The sequence below is a fragment of the Chelonia mydas genome, chromosome 11 (assembly GCF_015237465.2).
Source record: "Chelonia mydas isolate rCheMyd1 chromosome 11, rCheMyd1.pri.v2, whole genome shotgun sequence".
Lineage (NCBI taxonomy): Eukaryota > Metazoa > Chordata > Testudines > Cheloniidae > Chelonia > Chelonia mydas.
The window spans coordinates 33,187,042-33,211,508 of record NC_051251.2 but is presented as its reverse complement, the minus strand read 5'-3'; the positions used below and the strand labels follow the sequence as shown (position 1 = coordinate 33,211,508).

Below are 24,467 nucleotides of genomic sequence, written 5' to 3'. Positions count from 1 at the left end.
CTCAAAGCACTTTCAAAGTTACATAAGCAATATTATCTTCACTTTACATTACGGTGGGGATTTGTGATACAGAAAAATAAATGACTTGACCAAGGTCATGCTGCAAGTCAATGGCAGAGCTAGGAACAAATATATGGACCATGCAATGACATACACAGATGATAAGAATCACACTGGGAAACACTGTGGTGGTGTTAGCTTACGATGATGATTTTTTTTTCTTATTTTTCTCCTTAAATAATAACAGAATCCTCGCTCTCTGCAGACTTCCAAGTCCTGGAGAATAGTGAGCAGAGAACATGCTACAGCAGTGCAGGCTTCATGGATCGTCCTCACAGCTACGTTATATACCTGCAATTTCCTCCAAAATGGCATTTATGCTGTTCATAACATGCACAACTGAGCAACCGGAAAGCTGTAACTATCACTGCTGCAGGAGCATAGTTTGCACTAATAAGGTACAGTATGTCAGGGTCAGTTGTCGGTTTGTAATGATTAATTTCAGGCAAGACACTAGGTGAAATTCCTGGTTCCACTGAAGTTAATAACAAAACTCCTATTTCACCCACTGAGTTTATGCTCTCCAACTCCCCTTTGGCAATAAAGCAGCTGCTTTGGAAATATTGCCGGGATTGTCTCTTTATATAAATATCACTTTAATTAATGATAATAATATCTTACATGTATATACCAACATCACAGTAAAGGATACAGAGGGTTTATACAAACTATGGACAGAATTCTCCCTGATGATCTGTGTCTCGGATCTCTTCTCCAAGTGGGTAGAGAGTGAGTTGGGGAGAGTTTGCTATGGCTGATGGGATATCATTCTTTGTCCCCCTCTATTAAGCAGTATCTTTTAAATGTTAGTACTATGTCCAGTACATTTGACGGGCACTTCCACAAAAACAAATCTAAAAATAAACACATGCATGAACCACACCAGGCACTACTGAAAGGCAGTTACCTCTGGGAGGGGAGAGGTCAGCAGAGTAGCACAGCTTAAGATAGTTGTTTGTGAAGAAAACAGCAAATGAGACTATTGGAGGAGTTCATATAACCAGAAGTTAGGAATCACTGTTGAAATATTAGGAGATACTGAGTGGCATGGGCTATGACTAAGGGGAGTGGGTTGTCACAGTCAGAATCCAAGAGATATTTTTGTCATTGTTTATGACAGCAAACCCTATACAGTTGCAGCAACCTACTGCTCAGACTGCTAAGGTTAGTAAATTAATGTACAATACCAGCAAGAGCCTCTCTTTTCAGATTTGGGGCTATAAACAAAAAGCATCTGCGTCAAAAGTTAGCACTGTTATAGGTGCTAATTCCCACAGATGTAATATTTCACTTGCGAATGCGAAGGCTCTGAATGGATCTCGCAATGCAGGAAACTGCTCCCCATAGTGAGATACTCCACACAAGCAACAGAGCAAATGCACCATTTTTTGGGATTGGGGAGTTAATGACTCTCTTGTTCACATAAAAGAATATCAAAAATAAAGGGGATTTTAACACTACTTGTATAAGTGTCAGAATATACCGGGTTAGATTAATACAGGGATTCAGTTATTCTAATAAAATCTTTGAAGCCAGGATTAGGGATTTCAAATATATATATATATATTTCATTACACAAAGTAAAACTATTTCCCCATGTTTATTCCCCCTCCCCCCCACTGCTCCTCGGACATTCCTGTTAACTGCTGGAAATGGCCCACCTTGATTATCACTACAAAAGGTTTTCTCTTCCCCGCTCTCCTGCTGGTAATAGCTCATCTTAAGTGATCACTCTCCTTACAGTGTGTATGATAACACCCATTTTTTCACGTTCTATGTGTATATAAATCTCCTCACTGTATTTTCCACTGAATGCATCAGATGAAGTGAGCTGTAGCTCACGAAAGCTTATGCTCAAATAAATTGGTTAGTCTCTAAGGTGCCACTAGTACTCCTTTTCTTTTTGCGAATACAGACTAACACGGCTGCTACTCTGAAACCTGTAGGTATACAGCAAGATTTCAAAGGAACATCACCTTGCTTTGGCTACCAAACAGAATTTGTGTGTGCCATTCAGGTATGAACAGATCTAGCTAACTTCTCTTTGTGCGCAAATCCTGTGTGTGAATTAAAATTCTATTATTGCAACACACAAACTGATTGTGCCTGTAAAACTGTAAGTGCAAATTTAGTCCCCGATCCTGCAAATACTGCCAAACCCACACACAAAACTTTAAGCATACACATAGTCACATTGTAGTCAATGTAGTCACATTCCTAAAATTAAGCAAAGTCTTTCAGGGAGTCTTTGAAATTTTGGTTTAAAATAAGCTGGACAGGAAAGAAAGTGTCACTTTCAAAACAGAGTGAATTCTGCAGCCCTGGAAAGAACTTTGAATGATGTACTTAATATTCCTCACTATTTTATTTCCTATTGAACGTCTCTATGGTGCTTACTGCTTGCCTCCAGAAATAAATAATATATATTTCAAGTATCAGAGGGGTAGCCGTGTTAGTCTGGATCTGTAAAAGCGGCAAAGAGTCCTATGGCACCTTATAGACTAACAGACGTATTGGAGCATAAGCTTTCATGGGTGAATACCCACTTCGTTGGATGCGTGTTGTGGAAATTTCCAGAGGCAGGTATAAATATGCAAGCAAGAATCAGGTTAGGGATAACGAGGTTAGTTCAATCAGGGAGGATGAGGCCCTCTTCTAGCAGTTGAGGTGTGAACACCAAGGGAGGAGAAACTGCTTTTGTAGTTGGCTAGCCAGTCACAGTCTTTGTTTAATCCTGAGCTGATGGTGTCAAATTTGCAAATGAACTGAAGCTCAGCAGTTTCTCTTTGAAGTCTGGTCCTGAAGTTTTTTTGCTGCAGGATGACTACCTATAAATCTGCTATTGTGTGCTCAAGGGATATTGAAGTGTTCTCCTACAGGTTTTTGTATATAACCATTCCTAATATCTGATTTGTGTCCATTTATCCTTTTACGTAGGGACTGTCCAGTTTGGCCGATGTACATAGCAGAGGGGCATTGCTGGCACATGATGGCATATATTACATTGGTGGATGTGCAGGTGAATGAACCGGTGATGGCGTGGCTGATCTGGTTAGGTCCTGTGATGGTGTCGCTGGTGTAGATATGTGGGCAGAGTTGGTATCGAGGTTTGTTGCATGGATTGATTCCCGAGTTAGAGTTACTATGGTGCGGTGTGTAGTTGCTGGTGACAATATGCTTCAGGTTGGCGGGTTGTTTGTGGGCGAGGACTGGCCTGCCTCCCCAGGCCTGTGAAAGTGAGGGATCATTGTCCAGGATGGGTTGTAGACCAAACATTATAATCAAAGAGGCTGATAAAGGAGGTGCTGTTTTCATCATGAACAGGTCTGACATTCACCTGCACGTCGGTTAGTCTATAAGGTGCCACAGGACTCTTTGCCGCTTATGTATTTCAAGAGATTCATTACATGGTGCCCAACTTCTAAAAATTCAGCCTTAAAAACAACTTTTAAAGAAGATATTGCAATTATGAATAATAGCAGGAAAATATGAAATGGAAAATTAGGAGTTTAAGTACTAATTACAGTTTGTTTATTTTTCCATTTGGTTTGGCAGTTCTGACTATCTTTCACTGTACAATGTCTGAGGTCAATTAGGATTCAGCTGATCTTGGAGTCAGTTGACGCTGATTATAATTAGATGGAGTAAAGGGAAGAGGATGATGTTTTCTCTTTCTCCCTCATTAGGGCTAACTGACTGAGCTAGTTTTATTGCTATCTTAAAGGCAGTAAAAAAGGTCATGTGACTGTTTCCCAAATGAATTGTTTTGAAAAATGCTGTTGTCTTTTTATGGACACTTCCATCCCTGGGATGTATAAACAGTTCTTATTAAAATTAAAAGTGTGGAATTCGTCTTTGTTAGCAGTCAAAATGGGCCGTTTATTTAGTTGAATCCCACCCATCCAGCTCTTGAACTGTGAGGATTCAGATCAAATAGATCCCTGCTCATAACTACTGAGTCTAATTTTGCAGAAACCTGGACTACAAGGGTTGGAAAGATCAAAAACAAACTCAACTTCCCCCCTCTTACCTTTACTTAATCATCATTGCCCTAAACTACTATCATCTACCTAAATTTCCCCACATCAGATCTTAGGAACCACAACCTGAAACATTCCAGCTTGGTGTCAATTTTGCAAAACAAAACCACAGCCAGCAAGACTTTGTGAAACTGAAACTGCCTGAAGTTTTGTGTTTAGCTGACAAGAATGAAAGTGTCTGTCTAATGATTCATTACTGCATTAAGCAAAAGGCATACAGCTCAAAGAAAGCAATTAGACGGTCACACTGACCCCAGTTTCAGAAATTTAAAATGCCACTTCACCAATTCATTTGTCTCTATGTTATCTCTGTAAGAAGCTAACCCTGTTTTGTAAGTATATTTGTAATCCACTTAATGATAGGTTTATAAATATTGCAGTGTTTTGCTTCTTTATAAGTGTACCACTGATTCTATGTTTACATTAAATAAGAAATGAGATGCACATTATATTTTGGGCGTGTTTGGTTACACCACATATCTGCAGTTTTACAATATAATAACCTTTTACTTTGGAAACAGTACTGGAATAGTAAACAAACTTGAGAAAGAACACACGCTAGTCCTGTTAGAAAAGAAAAGCAATCTCTCCAGTTATACAACTTGAAATTAATACCAACTGACACTTGGGCCCTCATGAGGGAAGTAAGAAAATAAGAGAAAGAGACGTTTCATCAGATTTCATGCAGCTGTAACATCAGAACTCAAGCATTCCATACACGCAAATGTTCATCATTCTTGCATGAATACGCAATGGAAAAAAGATCACCACTTTTAATTATTGTCTACAATTCTGTCCTCAATGACATATATTATTCTCTCATAATAAATAATTTCTTCTATAATTTTTTATCCAAGTCAGTGGCAGCAAGAGTTTTTGCAGAGCCAGGTTTATAAAAATTACACAGAATAGTAGTATTTACATTAAATCTGCCTGCAGCTAAAATTTTTTATTAAAGTAGCTTCCAGCAGTCCCTCCTAGTAATATGTTACCTTCCTTCAACACATACAAGGCAATGGAGAAATCTGAAGAAGGTAAATAACTAATTAACTTGTGGAAAAATAAAATGTATATTTTCTTTATAATTTTATTTCATTTGAAGAGAGGAAAAGCGAGAATAAAAAGCCAACACTTCCTTGGCAAAGTAGCAGATGAGGCCAACCTTATATAGCTATTTTTTTTTCCCGGTGGCTTTAGAAAAGACATAATTCTTTATTATTATAATGCAGCACCAGCAGAAGGCAGCAATAACATTTTGGCCTGTTGGTGTTTAGAATTTTAGCAAAAACAAGTCAATGGACAATGTTACCCTTTTAGTCATCATCGTGCTTAAAACTGGGGATAGTAAACTCAGAGGCTTGCAAAGCTCTCAAACTATATTTAGGGGTTCACAAAACTAGTTTATGGATTCCGTTTTCCATTTAAACCATGTGCCCTATTACTAGGCAGATTCTTTTGAAAAATACAAACATGTTTACAAACTAAGAAAAGACCACTGTGTCTTGGATCCAGAAGAAAACCAAGAAGCCTGGCTGATACAGGTAAACGCCTGCACACAGTATATTTATTTGGCTTTCTTCTTTCTCTGTTCCTCTTTCTTCCACAGGCCCCTTCTAAGCAAAACACAAACCTGATCACGTTCAATAAGTGTCAGAGTGGGTTTGAGATTAGGCAAAATGGGTTTACCCATCCCAGTTTAAAATACATGTAGATAGCCTGGGCTTTTCAACATTCCTTTTCCCCTTTAAATGGACATTAATATTACTACTGCACTAGCCAATGCCTTACTATTTGTTCAACCACCATCAAACAATATTTTAGGATTTGCAGTGTTCAATCCTGGAAAGGGCAGAAACTCTGCTGAACTGTGGGGCACACAGCAGGCTAAAAAAAACCCCCAAAATTAGTGCCCAGTTCTGAAGCCATACAATTTTTAAGTGCTTGTGACGGGGGTATAAATGACATTCTGGCTCTGAAAGGGTGGATTTGGGCCTGAGAGGCCAATTAACCCCATTTAGCTGCACCTGGAGGATGGTTCAGGCTTAATTAAAGATGAAGGTGAGATGGGGAAGGAGCTGAATGGTGACCATAAAGAAGAGAAGCAGAGATTAGAAAGAGGCCGCAAGGAGAAATTTTGTAATCATTCTCTGGGATTAGTGAGATGAGGAGGGTCAAGGAGGAATCCTGGGGGAGAGTTGGCCCTGTGATCCTCTCCTATGTAGAGATATATGGCTGGGATAAAAGATTAAGCCTGTGGAGGGCAGAAGGTGGGTTAAGTAGTACTTTTTGTTTGAGGCTTTATTGGGGGATTCTAGAGGAGAGACTTGAGAGCCAGCCAGCCCTGAAAGAAGGATGAATTTCTTTGGAAGAGGCCTGCTGACAGACTGTGACAGGAAGAAGTCCAGGGAGGCAACTACAAGGAGTCTGAAGGAACAGACCTTGGCTGCTGGTCATAGGGTCCCTGGACTGGCCCAGAGTTGGGGCCAAAAACCCTTTGTAAGGACATTAGACTGTTGTTTGTTGGACTTCTTGTTACCCTGGAAGGGGTCAGACTACGATGTGACTTTGCCAGAGGGCTGAGTCACAAGGAGAGGCAGACTACCACAGGCCTGGAGTGACCATTGACAGAGAGAAGAGAACCTGCAATGATGTGCTTAGTCACAAGGGGGTGCTCAAGCAGTAATTCGACTCTTCCACAGTGCTTAGTGAAAATCACTGGTATCTAGGGACCTAAGTCACCTATATGCATTTAAAAATTTTATCTGAAGTTTATGCTCTGACAAAATGCCTGTCATGGGATGGAAGGATGGTCTTATGGTTAAGTAGTTAAAGTCAGATGCAGATCTGGGATTCAATCCCTGATTCTGCCACCTTGGGCAAGTCAGTTAATCTGTGCCTCAGTTTCCCTTCTGTAAAATGGAGGTGATGATACAATATAACAAGGATGTTGTGAGGATAAACCCTGAAATATATTAGAGCTGTTGCCAATGTAGACCATAAGTGCCTAGACAAAGAGAAAACTCTTGGATAGTGGGTTTTCTGTGCATTACGGTAATTCAAACAACAAATTATAGGACTTGCTGGTGGCAGAGGATAGGTATGTGCTTCAAGATGACTTGTAATGAGGAAGGACACGAAGGATGGCAAATAAATTGTCCAGGGTTAGCTCAGCATTCAGCAGCAGTGAGGGATCAACATTGTAGAGTTATCACTGTAGATCATAAAACACTTGTACAAGTACTTCTGCTGGACCACATCTGCATATCTCGCACATCCAAAATCTGTTGATTTCTGTGAGCAAGTAATGTAGGTTCAGACCCAGTATTTTCCATTAATTTCCATTATTTCCTGCATGTTAACCTCAGAGTAATAACCAATACCTTTGGGATAACTGAATGTACATAATCTGTTCCTTCAAACCAAATCCATTCCCATAACCCCAATGCACTAAAGTGCCTATCAAAAATCCATATCACTGCTGCTGAAAAATAATGCAGCGCAGCTGAGGAGTCCTCATTGCATTGTATAGAAAGTACTGAATCTAGTGAAAAGATAAAACTCACTGAAGCATCAAAACATTGAAGCTAGAGCCAGTTGGCTGCCCTGTTTAGTGTGACCAAATGCCAGTACAACCAAAATCCTCACTAGCTATGAAGACCTCATGCTGAATGAGAAGCTGTTGCTTAGATAAAGGAAGCTACTCTTTGCACGAGTTGTCATCTTTTCTTCCTTGGATTCTCCAGCAGAGAAGATAGTTTAGACAACGAGGAACGTCTGTCTCATCAATTTCTGATAAATTAAGAATTTTCAGACCTTGAAGAGTGGAAGCTGATGGAACCAAAGCACTGAAGAACAACTCTGCAAGTATGCAACAATGGAGAAGCTTGTCCCGAGAGAGATGCTGATGTGACTGAAAACTATGAAGGCACTTCCTATTGCAGAAAGTAATATGAAATGACTCTGTATTTGACAAGCAAAATGATTTGGAGATGTTGGCTCTGCAGAAATTCGTTGATGAGGCTGTCATTTCTAAACCTTGATGGATAACACTTCCCTAAAACTTCCAAAGCAAGTGTTTCTCCACTAATCCTTAATGCCTTCACTGAATACATACTGTGGATATGTGTTAGCCGTAGTCTATAGGAAGGTTCCACTTTATAAAACAGAACTCAGTTATTAGATGTGGGCAACAAAAATAAAGAATTGTTAATGTCATCTATGTAAATTGCAACAAAACCTCTTGACTACATTAGCAATGTAAATAAAGCTGTACCTTTCTCTACAATAAATTTCTCTTAGTACTTTTCTTCTATTGCATTCCCAACATCATCATAAAATACAGTGCCATATATATATATATATATATATATATTACTCCCAAGAGTCTAACAAGCAGGATTCACACATTTAAATGAATTCAAAAAAAAGCTGAACAGTTTCCAAATTCTTCTATCCAAGCATCACTTAAGAAACTGTTTGTTCAGTTCAGTTTCATCTCTGCAGCTGCCAAACCACTTCAGTTCTGCCAGCTCTGATCTTTGATTGCAAAATAAAGGGTGGTCACTTAACAGTGTATTCAAGAAATATTCCTATTTTGTGAAAAATATGACATTTAAGAAGTCTTTTCAATGGTAAATTGCTAGACTATTAAGTCTATTTAAGCAAAAATGAAGTAGGCTTTGTTCAGTTCTCCCTGTCTTGCTGTTAAATTAGTGAACATGGTATACAGGGTTTGCATTCTCTAAGACTGATGCACTTTGCTGCAGCTTACATTCATAAATATTTCTGTAGTATAATAGACTGTCAAAACAAATCTGTTTTCCTTGTGTGTGTATGTCAGGGTGTCTTTACTGCTGCTTGTCCATCTTGAGTGAAAACAAAAGGAATTTTATTTTGCACAATCTAGCAAAGCTCATCTCAGTTTTTATAAGTCACCAAAAAGCCCAATAGGGGCAAGAATAAAGTAAATAGCTACTTAATATATGAAAAGTGTTTGTGCATAAGTGCATTAGCCATTCAAAATCTCTCTGAATGTCTGGCTATCCATCTTGTGGGTATACTGCATGCAGCAGTGCAAACAAAGACATTCTGTGCATTAGAGATCTGGTAGGTCTAACAGGTAAATAAGAAATGTCCACTTTACACAAACATTAGCCACACAGATTTTTTGTTAAGGGTATAACCTGCATAAACTCATTGACTCACTGGTGACTAAGTGAACAGATACCTAGTATACAATGCAACACAATGTAACAGTAAACATCTCACATGTTTTTTTTTTCCCCTCAGTATTTTTCCCTTCCAAAAGTAAAAGAGATGGAAATATTAAGCTGATTATTGGGCAGCTCTTCTAGTTTCCAAAGATTTTTCTTTTTGTAAGGGAGGGGATTATTCCTCTTACATGAAGAAAAAGTTAAAGGCAGTGCTTGATTTGTGCCAGGGCTTGCCAGGTCTGAGCCCTGGCACCTCTAGCCATTCATAGTCCTGGCACCTCTGGCTTGCCATGTCAGTTATAAAAGTAAACAAAGTACTTGAGCCCTGGCACCTCTTTCATTACAAATTAAGCACTAGTTAAAAGGGTAGTATTTATAAATGAAAAAAGAAACTGATTATAATAGGGCTTAAGTTAGTTAGCCATAGAAATATTTGAGCATCTCTGCTCTTCTAAAAGTTGTTTGACAAAGACCACTAGATACTCGATGTTGCCATCCACTGAAGCCATATGGGAATTTCATCAGTGACTTCAGAGGGTGTAGGATTGGATTGTAGATATGAACACATCTGCAGCAGGATTCTGATAAAACACGACCAAATCAGAATGGTAGTATTTTGCACACACACCAACTTCTGTGAATGACCACACAAAATGCAAACTATGGAGACCTGGGTCCAATGTGAATAATGAGGGCAGAATCTGGGCATCGTTTAGTTATTTTTCCATTTAGAAATGTAACTTTTTAAAAAAAAATCAGCCCCATAGTCAGTATTTAATGTAAGCATTGACTAATGTAGTGCCCATCTTTAAAAAGGGGAAGGATGGATTCACCAAGGGCAAGTCATGCCTGACTAATCTAATTGCCTTCTATGACGAGATAACTGGATCTGTGGATCTGTGGATGAGGGGAAAGCAGTGGACCTGTAATTCCTTGACTTTAGCCAAGCTTTTGACACAGTCTCCCACAGTATTCTTGCCAGCAAGTTAAAGAAGTATGGGCTGGATGAATGGATATAAGGTGGATAGAAAGCTGGCTAGAACGTCGGGCTCAACAGGTAGTGATCAATGGCTTCATGTCTAGTTGGCAGCCACTTTCAAGCGGAGCACCCCAAGGGGCGGTCCTTTGGCCAGTTTTGTTCAATATCTTCATTAATGATCTGGAGGATGGTGTGGATTGCACCCTCAGCAAGTTTGCAGGTGACGCTAAACTGGGAGGAGAGGTAGAAATGCTGGAGGGTAGGGATAGGATACAGAGGGCCCTAGACAAATTAGAGGATTGGGCCAAAAGAAATCTGATGAGGTTCAACAAGGACAAGTGCAGAGTCCTGCACCTTAGGACGGAAGAATCCCATGCACCGCTACAGGCTGGGGACCAACTGGCTAAGAAGCAGTTCTGCAGAAAGGGACCTAGGGGTTACAGTGGACGAGAAGCTGGATATGAGTCAACAGCGTGCCCTTGTTGCCAAGAAGGCCAATGGCATTTTGGGATGTATAAGTAGGGGCATTGCCGGCAGATCGAGGGACGTGATTGCTCCCCTCTATTCAACATTGGTGAGGCCTCATCTGGAGTACTGTGTCCAGTTTTGGGCCCCACACTACAAGAAGGGTGTGGAAAAATTGGAAAATGTCCGGCGGAGGGCAACAAAAATGATTAGGGGACTGGAACACATGACTTATGAGGTGAGGCTGAGGGAACTGGGATTGTTTAGTCTGCGGAAGAGAAGAATGAGGGGGGATATGATAGCTGCTTTCAACTACCTGAAAGGGGGTTCCAAAGAGGATGGATCTAGACTGTTCTCAGTGCTAGCAGATGACAGAACAAGGAGTAATGGTCTCAAGTTGCAGTGGGGGAGGTTTAGGTTGGATATTAGAAAAAACCTTTTCACTGGGAGGGTGGTGAAGCACTGGAAAGTGTTACCTAGGGAGGTGGTGGAATCACCCTCCTTTGAGGTTTTTAAGATCAGGCTTGACAAAGCCCTGGCTGGGATGATTTAGTTGGGGATTGGTCCTGCTTTGAGCAGAGGGTTGGACTAGATGACCTCCTGAGGTCCCTTCCAACCCTGATAGTCTGATTCCTTGATTCTATTATTCTAATTCTGACAAGCTTCACTTCATCTGTATCATATCACATGAGCACTAAGGTGGGGGGCACGGATCGGCATTACTTGAGCTGGGGAAGTTAATGATCCATCCAGTGGACCAAATTTGATGATGAATCCTGGTCATGTGCCACCTAAGACACATTGCACACACGCTAAGAAGAAGCACTAAGTTCCCTGGGCCCAATTCTGCCCTCACAGAGGTGCATGGAAACCCACTGATGTAATGGGCATTGTATATGTGTATCCAAGGGCTCATGCTGTATTAAATTGTGAACCCAAAAGAAATATTCTTTGCAGCATAGCTATGCCCAAATGCCTCTGCAGCTAACACTACCATGGCAGGGGCATGATGGGTTTATCATTACTGATACAGCTTAACTTCTGTACCCGGAAAGATAATAGAGCAAATAATTAAGCAATCAATTTGTAAACATCTAGAAGATAATAAGGCGATAAGTAACAGTCAGCATGGATTTGTCAAGAACAAATGATAGCAAAACAACCTGATAGCTTTCTTTGACAGGGTAACAAGCCTTGTGGATGGGGGGAAGCAGTAAATATGGTATATCTTGACTTTAGTAAGGCTTTTGATAGTCTCACATGACCTTCTCATAAACAAACTAGGGAAATACAACCTAGATGGAGCTACTATAAGGTGGGTGCAAAATTAGTTGGAAAACTGTTCCCAGAGAGTAGTTATCAGTGGTTCACAGTCATGCTGGAAGGGCATAATGAGTGGAGTCCTGCAGGGATCGGTTCTGTTGAATATCTTCATCATTGATTTAGATAATAGCATAGAGAGTACACTTATAAAGTTTGCAGACGATACCAAGCTGGGAGGGGTTGCAAGTGCTTTGGAGGATAGGATTATAATTCAGAAAGATCTGGACAAACTGGAGAAATAGTCTGAAGTAAATAGGATGAAATTCAATAGGACAAATGCAAAGTACTCCACTTAGGAAGGAACAATCAGTTGCACACATACAAAATGGGAAATGACTGCCTAGGAAGGAGTACTGCGGAAAGGGATCTGGGGGTCATAGTGGACCACAAGATAAATATGAATCAACAGTGTAACACTGTTGCAAAAAAAGCGAAAATCATTCTGGGATGTATTAGCAGGAGTGTTGTAAGCAAGACACAAGAAGTAATTCTTCCTCTCTACTCTGCGCTGATTAGGCCTCAACTGGAGTATTGTGTGCAGTTCTGGGCACACAATATTTCAGGAAAGATGTGGAGAAATTGGAGAAAGTCCAGAGAAGAGCAACAAAAATGATTAAAGGTCTAGAAAACATGACCTTCAAGGGAAGATTGAGAAAATTTGGTTTATTTAGTCTGGAAAAGAGAACACTAGAAAGGGACATAACAGTTTTCAAGTACATAAAAAATTGTTACAAGGAGGAGGGAGAAAAATTGTTGTTCTTAACCTCTGAGGATAGGACAAGAAGCAATGGACTTATATTGCAGCAAGGGCGGTCTAAGTTGGACATTAGGAAAAACTTCCTAACGTCAGGGTAATTAAGCACTGGAATAAATTGCCTAGGGAGGTTGTGGAATCTCCATCATTGGAGATTTTTAAGAGCAGGTTAGACAAACACTTGTCAGGCATGGTCTAGATAACACTTAGTCCTGCCATGACTGCAGGGGACTGGACTATGACCACTTGAGGTCCCTTTCAGTCCTGTAATCCTATGATTCTTATGATAAAGCACTATACTTAAGGGGATAATATATTGATATAATATATCTCTAAAATGCACCAAATTTCCACATTATCTTTAATGCTAAAAATATATGCTGTGGGTGTGGAGTGATAGGGGCCATACCCCACCCCCACAAACAGTTTCTTTACCACCCCATCTGCCACCCCAAATGTTAAGTCTCAGGAATACCACTGCTTTGCAGTACATTTTCTTATTCAAGTCTTGGTGGAAGGAGAGCCACACAGAGAGTGGGAACTGCAGGGCTAGAGAAACAGAGGGTCAAGCTTAGATCCAGGTAAGCAGTGCAGCTGCACTGAGGCCAGGGTAGTTGTACATGCTTCCAGTGGGTCTGAATTTGCCCTACCCAGCATAAGGCAAGAGCAAAAACTGCTAAAAATCAGCTTGAATGTTGCGAATAAGGCACAGAGAAGATGTGAGCACATTTATCAAAGAATTAATAAAGAGGCTAAAGGTATTTATGTAGGCAGGAACATATGGAAGAGGGAGAAGGCAGACTTGCTGAAGAAATTAGTTTGTTTCATTTAAAAAAAGGGATGAGAATGGAAAATAACAAAGTTTAGACTGTTCTAATGAAGCTATTCAATAGATACAATGGGAATTAGGTACTTGGGGCCTGAGCTATAGCTCACAGAAGTCTATGGGATGACTCCTATTGGTTTGGATCAAGCCGTTGAAATACAGCTGGATAAGTGTCAAATGTTGATGAGTGCTAATGGAGGGATAAAGGACAAAGAGTTTGATCTGAAAACACTTATTGGCTGTCTGCACTATTGGCTGTTGCCAGAAACATGTCCATTGTTATTATCAGTGTTTTGAGCCCTACTAGTGGCTACCGACATTTTTAGTCACTGTGTCCTCTAATCTTGCTCAGCGCATATTTAGTAGTTAAAAGTACGGTTGCCCCTTTTAGCCTGAGCAGTTAGACAATTTTTGGGGCCTGGCTGGGAGAAGGAAAAATTGATGATAGTCAAGTATTTCTATGGTGCAATAATGTTTATTTACAATGTACACAAAGTCTGGTTTCTCTGAACAGAAACAAACAATATCAGGAAAGAAACCATCTCCTAATTCCAAATCTGCTTTTCCAGACAGAACTCTGTCCAAAAGAAGTGCTCTCTCTCACGCTATGTCAGTTTGCGCTCGAGGCCATGCTACCCATGCTTCTTTGGCTTTCTTCTGGCTCTTTTGGCTGCTTTCTGTTTGACTGGATTATAACTGTGTGTCAGTGTCTCAGCCCCTGCCTTGGCAATTGGTTCCCAGGGAAATCCTTTTTATTCTACATGAGTTAGTTCTAGTTCGGACCTTCCATGAGACAAGGAATTTGTGTGGTGGCTTTTGTTGTTTCAGCTATATTACTCCATAAAGGAGCTTAATTGTTTGTTCCATTTAGCCAGACCCATGAGTGGCTAGCATGCCCATCAACATCAGTGAAATCTATGATTGCCTATGGATGAAAGACATGCTTGCTGGCAGCTACCAATACAGTCCAGCATAACAATACTGCTACACGTAGCAGGAATCTGATCATGTACCTTTATTTCACTAAAGAATTGCTTCAAGTTAAATACTATTTTAATCTGATTTTGCTAGCCAGGGTGAACAGGGACAAATTGTTTTAAAACAAACAAAAAAACACAACTAAACCACTGGTTCCTGGGAATGCTGTCAACTCAGATTTGCCCCAGTGTTTTGGTTTTGCAAAATCAAACTCTTCTAAAACCTGAAACCAACAGAAAAGTTCAACAGTTACCATAAAGAGTAAAAAGTAAAAGTGGATGTTAAAACCCTCTCTAGTGTTAATAACACAAGATGGTGTTGGTAAAATGGGTAAGAACAGGTGTTTATTTACAATGGCCCTGATTGTGCAGATTACAACGGATTACAACACAAAGTGGACTTAAAGTGGCGAGAAACAGCCAGGGGAGAATTCATGCTCTGCAGGCAATTTCACCACTGGAGGAGCTGGTTCCTGAACAGGCTGCTCTCCAAACCCCCAGTGTAAGGGAAGAAGTGGGTATATTAGGGTATGCCAGGGGAGCTCTGCATGCCCCATTCTCCAAAGGTGTAAATTCTCTGCGACGCGGGTCTAATTTATGCCAGGGTTGTGCAATGCAGAATCAGGGGGCCACAAATGACTTTCGGATGGTCCCTCCCTCCCAACTGCATGCAAACAGAGTTCAGGTGGGGCAGAGAATCAGGCCAATTGACTTCAGTGGGATTGTATGTGGAGTAAGATACTCTTACTCATTCTGAATTGTTTCAGACTCTGGCCCAATATCGTTAAACTGACAGCGTCCTGATCATATAAATGAAGCTACAGGGCCCTTAAGATTCCTTGGAACCACAGATTCAAATCCTAGCATAAGTGGCGCAGCCCTTCATCCGGAAAACAGTAAAGAGCTGTGTAGTACTGTCACAAGAACTGTGTAGCAGTCATTTGTGAGACACTTCCAGGCTGATTCCCTTTTGTTCCATGCAGCCAGTAGAGATCCCATGGCACTTTTCTCAAGAAAACTTCTATTCTCCTCCACTGGTGGAAAGTGTCCTACAAGTTTTGTTGGCTGCCTCTCTCTACTCCAAAGGTATTTCACTTGTGTGATAGGTACATTACATAGTTTGCAAAGCATTCTGAGATAAAAATACTATAATATGAAAGTTACTATATTGTGTACATGCATTTGAGTAGGGGGGAAATAGATATCCCACATCCTGCATGCAAATGATTAATATAATCAACCTATGTGGACAAAGGTTTTTGATGAATAGTAGAGAGGAAAAGACAACACTGCCAACTAAACAGGACTCAGCATATCAAGGGGGTTGCAGTATTTTGGTTCTATAGAAGGGAAATTTGGAAGGGAAGGGAAATCTGAGTTCTCACAGTTCTGAAGCTAAGAGAAGTATTAGCACATAATCTAAGACTTAGGGTTTAGGTGTTAATCCTACTGGACAGTTTTATATGATCATTTTTATGTGTAGCAGAAATCTGTTTTTACAAAATAACTTCTTCAGCACAGTCAGAGCTACATTTGCTGAGAATGGGTGGGACCAAAGCCACATTGGTTACCTGGAATACTTAAACTTGACATTCCCAACACAGTAGGAAGGGACCGGGACTCACAAATTGTCTTTATCTAATTGTCTTTTGGCTCAGTTTGGGAAATGCAAATAGGCCTAGGCTGCAAAAATTAGTTCAAGAAACCCTAACAAGATATCAAGTATTAGGCAATACAGAGCAGATGGTAAAATATTTTTAAAAAGCAATCTTCATGAAGTTTACAATAGACTAGTGAGTAGGAAAATAGTTCCCTTTCCACCTGTTATCATGTTATGAGTTATCAGTTTTCTTTTCAGCAGTGATGAAACTGCTCCTGAAGTCAGTAGAAAGGTGGTAGAGATGCACTTGGGAGTTGGGAGTCATGTGCCACAAGTGAGAGTTGACAAAGATGTAACTATTACTACAAAAATTACAGAAGAGGATGATTGTCTAATAAATTATAATATATAGCCTAATTTTAAAATTAAATTCATACCATGAAATCTAGTACCTTGGTATTTCTGACAAAGAAACACAAACAGCAAATCAAGAGAGAGAATTTCTGGATTATATAGGCTGTCCAGTTAAATGTTAAGGAACGTACGTAGCAACTGAGATTATGATCATCAGTGTGCTTGCAAACATAGGACACACAATTCATACCCCAATGTGCCTACAATCTACAATTGAGACAGACATTACAGTTCAGAAATATGATTTATAGGATGAAATTCTAAATTTGAAACAGTGAAGAACTGGGAATGTGGGTGACACATTGTATCTTTGGTAGAACAAATACACTACCAGCAGGAGTTAGAAAAGAAAGATAAATTACTGTGGTCAAACAGATACAAAGTGAAGCAAAAGATGGTGTATGAAATTCCAGTCTTTAATATAAAAAAAATGGAAAGAAATATTGAAATGTAATTATCATGGTGAGTCTGCATCTACAGAGTCTGAAACACCACCAGCAGAGAGATGTGAATTTCACCATTCATCTTAATGTGGCATTACGTGCTAAGCCTAATTATGACAAGTTAATTGCTAATGGTATTAACTGTTCGTTTTCTGAACTGTGTACCAGATATCACCACTATTCACTAATCGAACATGGTTGGGCTTTCCTGGTACAAACTAAGGCTTCATTCATCTGAGTGAAAATTTAGGAAGCTGTTGCTGAAGTCCATTAACCTTCCAAAATCAGCCAACACGCCAGCCACAGAGATAATTCAGGAGAGTCCATTACAATGAAGTAGTTTTCAAATCTTATTTCTATTCTTAATCAGCTCAATTATCTCAAGTAGCGTTTATTTGTGACAAAGTTTGTCTCTCTCTGCAGATTTAGTCATATAGCTTCAGACGTCCGTTTCTCTCTCTCTGTCCCCTTGGAAAACAGGTCTCTTTAGATGCTTATTTCAGTGTCTTGAATGACGGATGTGTAGAAGACACTGTCACAGTTGGAGCATGAATAAGGTAGAAAGCCACAGGACTCCAGCCTGGAGAGAAAAGAGTTAAGGGACAGAGGTCAAAAACAGCTGAGACTTGTTAATGCTTATAGAGAGAGAGAGGTAGGAATTAGGAGCTGAACTACACACATAGAGATGGAAGAGCTTCTCTGTATCTTCAGTCTGTATCTATTAGCAGCACCTACACTGCACCAGAGGATTGGCCAGGTAACTGATTCCCCCCACTCTATACAGGAGCTGGCCTCTGGGGACAGGGGCTGGAAATGTAAAGGAATTTCATTTACAAGGAGTGCTGCATGGGGGAGATTCCTGTAAACCAAGAGTGAAAGAGTGAGCACTGAATGATTGTGAAGCAGGCTCCTGCACTCAGGGTGCTGTGCTTGCCTATAAATTAAACTAGCAGAGAAATCCCACTCCACGTTTTCGTACCTGCCCACTTCCCACTGGAAGAGGGGAATGCTGCTCCTAAAGAGTTGCTCAGTTCTGCCCATGTGGAGACCAGGAACTGGCTACAGACAGCTGGTTGGTGCAGGGGAAGGGCTGCCTGGAGGCCACATTGTGGGTGGGGAGGGCATGTTGCTGCAGATGCTGTTGCAGGGCCAAATGCTGTTTGAACCCAGGCCTGCTGGCTGCCTAGCCATATCTAGCCTGGCAGAGAGTGCCAAGCATGGCCAAAGAAGCCCTGAGGAGCTTGCTGATTACAGGAACAGACCCTCCACTCTGAGCTCACACCATAGCCAAGCATCAGTGACCATGGCAAAGGAAAGAGCTACCCTATTTAGGGACTGAGGCATGGGGCAGTTTAGACCATTTGTGAGTTAATTTAGGGTTATTCTGTTGTGTAAATGGGGGCTCAGTTCACTATTATTGCTGGGGTTATACATGTGACTTCTCAGGGGAGACCCTTAATGGTTCCTTTTAATGATTGTAGTTTTCTCTCTTCCTGCTAGAGCTCAGATAGTCATTCCTGTATCACTCAATGCAGCATTTATTTCTCGGTAAATCTCTGAACATAAGAACAGTCATACCGGGTCAGACCAATGATCTATCTAACCAGTATCCTGTCTTCAACACTGATCGGTGCCAGAAACTTTAGAAGGAGTGAACAGAACAGGGCAATTATTGAGTGATCCATCCCCTGCCATCCAGTCCCAGCTTATGGTAGGCAGATGTTGAGGGACACCCCGAGCACGGGGTTGCATCCCTGAGCATCTTGGCCAATAGCCCTTGATGGACCTATCCTCCAGAACTTATTTAGTTTTTTTTTAAGCCAGTAATACTTCTGGCCTTCAGAAAATTCCCTGGCAGCCAGTTCCACAGGTTGACTGTGCGCTGTGTGAAGTAGAACTTCCTTAAGTTTTTGTTGTAATGTTTATGTTTGTTGTTTGCCTATTAATTTCACTGGGTGACGTCTGCTTACCATTCCTGTCTTATGTAAAGGAGTATGTCTCCACACCATTCATGACTTTATAGATCTCTATCACACCCTCCATCAATTGTCTCTTTCCCAAACTCAGCAGTCCCAGTCTTTTTACTCTCTCCTCATATGGAAACTGTTCCAGACCCCTAATCATTTTTGTTGCCCATCTCTGTTTTAATTCTAATATATCTTTTTTGAGATGGGGGTGACCAGAACTGCATACAGTATTCAAGGTGTGAGCATACAGGAGATTTATGCAGTGGCATTATGATATTTTCTGTCTTATTATCTATCCCTTTCTTAATAGTTCCTAACATTGTTAGTTTTTTTGACTGCCGCTGCACATTGAGTGGATGGTTTTTCAGAGAACTATCCACAATGACTCCAAGATCTCTCTCTTGAGTGGTAACAGGTAATTTAGACCCCATCATTTTGTATGTATAGTTAGGATTATGTTTTCCAATGTGCATTACTTTGCATACATCAACATTGAATTTCATCTGCCATTTTGTTGCCCCCTCACCAAGTTTTGTGAGACCCCTTTGTAACTCTTCTCAGTCTGCTTTGGACGTAACTATCCTGAGTAATTCAGTATTGTCAGCAAACTTTGCTACCTCACTATTTACCCCTTTTTCCAGATCATTTATGAATATGTTGAACAGCACAGATCTCAGGGGGACCTTGCTATTTACCTCTCTCCATTCTGAAAACTGACCATTTAGTCCTACCCTTTGTTTCCTGTCTTTTTACCAGTTACTGATCCAGGAGAGGACCTTCCCTCTTATCCCATGACTGCTTACTTTGCTTAAGGGCCTTTGCCTCTGCTTCTCCAAAGGTTATGGAAGAGAACCAAAAGGCTTAGGCCGAGCGAGAGGCAAGTGGCATTCTCCACCCCAAGGCATTTGTGTTGGAAATTGGGGACAGTTTAGAGAACTAGGGTGCCCCCACCACATAGCAAAGAGTACCAAATGTCATGGAACCCACACTGCCATCTCAAGCTTATTTTCCTTCTGGCATTCCTCCCTACACCCTTCAGCCAGTGATACCGGCGTACATACTCCATTTGTCACCTTCTTCCACAGGGATTTCATGTCATCTTTCTTGCTGCCTGTTATACCTGGAATGTAGTTTCCAAATGTATCCCAAAGCTATCACCTTTTCCTCATCTGTTTCATGCCTAAAAAAGTTACTTTTATATCATCACTTATTAAAAAAAAAAAAAAAAAGTGAATCTGCACACAAATAGTGCCAACACCACAAATATGAACCATTAAGATGAGTAAAAAGGGTTTCCATACAGTCTTTTTATAATCCAAAATCATCCTTTCCCTTCTTCAATCCTGTGTCTATATGATATCCACTTGTCCATTTAGTTCATCACTTAACTTGCAATCTGCAAAGTCATCGGGACTACTCACAACACATATATTTAAATCTCTGTAGGATTAGACCCTTGGATTGTAAGGTCCTCAGGGAAGAGACTCATTTGCTGCGTGTGCACATTTGTATGTGCTATTAAACATTTCTATGACACTCTCAAGAAATAAAGCACAAGATAGGTATTAAACTTTACTACTATATGAACCAAACCTTTGGAGGCTCACCCACTACGAACTGTGGGATCTTTGAAAATATATTTAAGAATCCTATTGAATTGTACAGTATGTAGCATAATGTAATCAATACAAGATGCTGCATATAAATAAACTGTTTGGATTCTCACACATTTTAAGATGAGAGAGGGCACCATTCCCAGCAGTATGCCCCCTCCCTCAGAATTCACACCTTTTTTGGGGAGGGGAGAATGATTGCAAAGTATTAATTTAAGCCAATAACCAAAGCTTATGTTATTCATTTCTCGGTGATATACATAGTGCTCTTTTCGTATACTATTAGCCATGGACATATGTTTTTCGTTTGACTATGTTACTTACACACACAATTCTTTTTAAAAAATATGTAAAATATAACAGCTGCTACAAAAAATATATTTTTAGATCACTGAAGTGCTTAACAAGCTGTAGTGCACAACAAAAAAAGTATCTGATCTATATATCATGTCTATGACCAAAAAAAAGCTAATGCAGTTAGTCATCTACTAGACTCTCTGTTTTAAAAGAGAATGAAATAGCCTTTTTGTTGTGCTCAACTTGTTCAATATGGAGTATATTCCCTGGCTATAATGGCAAGGTCTTTATAATTAAATACATTATAGAAATGACACAGTGGACAAGCCAACTTCAAAAACAGCAGTCCAAAAGCAATTGTGTAGCCACCAACTGTATCTTTGCAGTTGAGCCGTGCTTTGACATTGGAGCTTTTTGATGGTTAAAATAGACCTGCTTCCTGTCTGTATCAATGAGAGAGATTAAGGAGTATGTTGAAAACCTAGTTTGCTTTGGATGTGAGCTTTTTTCTTCATGAATGATTGAATACATCAAATAACCTACTAATAATACTTCTCAGCAGAGTGTGATGATCGCTATTTCCAAAAAATCTGTCATGAGCAAATGTTGGTAAGGGTGAAGCAGTATAATCCCATGCCTGCAGATGATTAAGGATAAGAAGACATGTAGGATTCACAGCTAGCACTTCAGTATAAATGGCAGTGATGAAATTCAGCCTAGACCCATAGATTACTAAAGCCGTGAAGTGGAATTTATGTGGTTTCTCTGCACAGTAGTGAATTTCATGCTTGGAGAATACAAAGATGAAATTTCTTTCACTGCACCTTTTTTGGCTGCTACTATATGAGGGAATCTGAAGCATCAACAGCAGCCAAAGCTGAATGTCTGTTCCATCTCCCTTCCTGCTGATGGAGTCAGGAGAGGTAAAATGTGCTCTTGAAATCAGTAATGTGGTGTTTCAACGGAAGGATGAAAACCCAAAATTTTCAGCTTCCTGACTAAGGCCCCAATCCTACAATGTACTCTATACAGTGACTTCAAGTAGAGCTACATTCAGGATCAGGGTCTGAGAATGGAGCAGTGCTTTAAGAATAGTTGGTTCATGTATATAGTACTTCAGACTAATGCAACACAACTTCATTGTCTATAGTCTTTTATACAAAATGTATTTAGGGTTTCTACCTGCCCAGGTTTTCCCAGGATCGTCCATTTTTTGAGGTAGCTGTCCTGGGAAATTTGTGAGCATGATCAGTACACACTGCCAGCTATTCAGTTTTATGGTCTTAGGATCATCCTGAATTTCCTGGTTTTTTAATACCTCAGTGGTGGCAACCCTAACTTTATTCTAAAGTGCTTTACTGATGGTACAGTTGTACTGTAATACAATTACAGAGATGAGTAAAGGCAGAGGGATTAAGAGGTTTAGCTAAGGTAGTGGTGTCACATCTGAGTTTGGAAATGAGATGGAGAATAAATGTTGCTGCTCTTATGTGCTATGAATGCTGTTTATCGCAGTCATCTCACTGTTATCTTGTATTCCCCCATCTATTGTACCATCCATTGTCTCTTGTTTTAAAATTGGATTGTATGCTTTTTTGGACAGGGACTGTCATGTATGTACGTATAGAGTACCGGACAATTCTTCAAGGGAGATGGGGAGTTGGAATTGCCCAGCAGCTACATTCAGCAGTAAGTTTGGAGTGGCACTTACCCTTCACTTTGTTCTGCAAATTCCACTAAAGTTCAGGAAGGAGGATTTTGCCATATGTTATTGGGCCAAATGTAAATGGGAGGCATTCCTAAGATGCAAGAGAAAATCAATGAAGTAAGAAGCACCCTGCACATCTGTCACCTCCAGGGAAGCGAGCCCTCCAGTTACCAATGACTCTCCATCTACTTACTACCAATGCAGCCTGCTAGTAATAATTAAAATTCTATTTGTAGAATGACAGGTTTCAAGTAGCAGCTGTGTTAGTCTGTATCCACAAAAGGAAAAGGAGGACTTGTGGCACCTTAGAGACTAACAAATTAATTTGAGCTCATGAAAGCTTATGCTCAAATAAATTTGTTAGTCTCTAAGGTGCCACAAGTCCTCCTTTTCTTTTTATTTGTAGAATGCCATTGATGTGCATCTTAAAAAGAGAGTTTTGATCCCTACTCTGTGGTATTTATAGGGCAGGGAACTTGTCTTAAAGTAACAGAAAGGAGTGGGAGTATGTTTTCTTGCACGATTTTCAAAAAACTTAGACACAAATGCTATTTGTCCTCAAAATAATTGCAATGCAATCCCTTTAAGTGCATGTGCAAATGAGACATGCATTTCTGTTCATGCAGCGTGTAGCAACATTTTGGTTGTTAACATCTAGTGAGTGAGAAAAATATTGAATTCAATGGGAGTTTTGCCACAGCAAAGACTGCAGGATTGGGCCTATCGATTTTATCTTGACGTGGACCATTCATGGAAATAAAATAAGACTCCAAATAATGTCAGTTGACATAACCTGTCCTCATAGCACTACCTATCAGTCTCAAATTATGACAGAGTTTCAGGAACAATATGGAATGCTAACATGCTCATTGAGAACTGCATATGGTGTAGTTTTTACCATGGTATAGCAATCAGATTTTTTTGAATTAATATTACAATTATGCATGATTTAAAGTCTAGCATACTTTGGGCATGCTGTAAATAACTCTGGGCCAGATTCTGATCTCCCACCTGTTTCACACTGATGAGACCTCAGTTCATTTACTGAAGTCACTTCTAATTTACATTGGTATTAGTGAGAGGAGAGTCAGATTTCCTGGCCCTGACCAGGAGAACAAGTGTCACATTTTTGTCTTCTTGTGGCTCATCATTTTCCAAAGGAGCTAGTGGTGAAGAGGAGGATCCGGGTTACAGTGACAGGATCATGAGTTTGCTTTGATGGCTTGTTATGGATTTTATTTTTAATATGACAAATGATTTTAACTTTTTAAGCTTGTTGAGTTAGAAATGGGGGAGAGTGGATGGGGGAAAATACTGGATGGGGGAGAGTGGATGGGGTTGAAATCAAAGAGTTGAGACATCCCCTATGTTATGTGGGGTGTCTTGCAATTCTTTTGGAAGAATCTAACGTTTATGGTCAGACAGTGAAGGGAAACTTGGAATAAATAACTCTAAGCAATCAGAGAAAATGAGTTGAATTCTGAGCTACTTCAGAAGATAGCTGGTAAAGGGAGCTTTAATGACTGAGTCTGAAGACTCATATTGTGGGGAAAGAGTTTACGCTAGGGGGCAGCCTATAGCTGATCTGTTAGATTATAAATTCTGTATCTGATTTCAGTAAGAAGCTGTGGCCCAGTAGACTCATATTCTGCACAGCTTTTAAGTGAAAATTTATGCAAATAGAAACTGTTGAGTCAGCACTGTCTCACGGTGTGAAGTAAAGGTCTTGCACAACATTAGAAGCCTAGCACAAAAGGGATGGTTAATGATGACATTTCTCTATGCCAT

At 40.2% G+C, this 24,467-nt stretch overlaps 1 long non-coding RNA gene across 1 annotated transcript in view; it reads left to right on the top strand.

Moving 5' to 3' along the window:
- LOC119567333 overlaps nucleotides 1–22,765 on the top strand; it is a 40,696-nt gene extending 17,931 nt beyond the window's left edge. Inside the window, exons 2-3 of the long non-coding RNA XR_006284802.1 lie at nucleotides 248–417; nucleotides 22,575–22,765. This is a non-coding gene — a long non-coding RNA (uncharacterized LOC119567333). The remainder of the gene's footprint in view (nucleotides 1–247; nucleotides 418–22,574) is intronic.
- The last annotated feature ends 1,702 nt before the right edge of the window (nucleotides 22,766–24,467 follow it).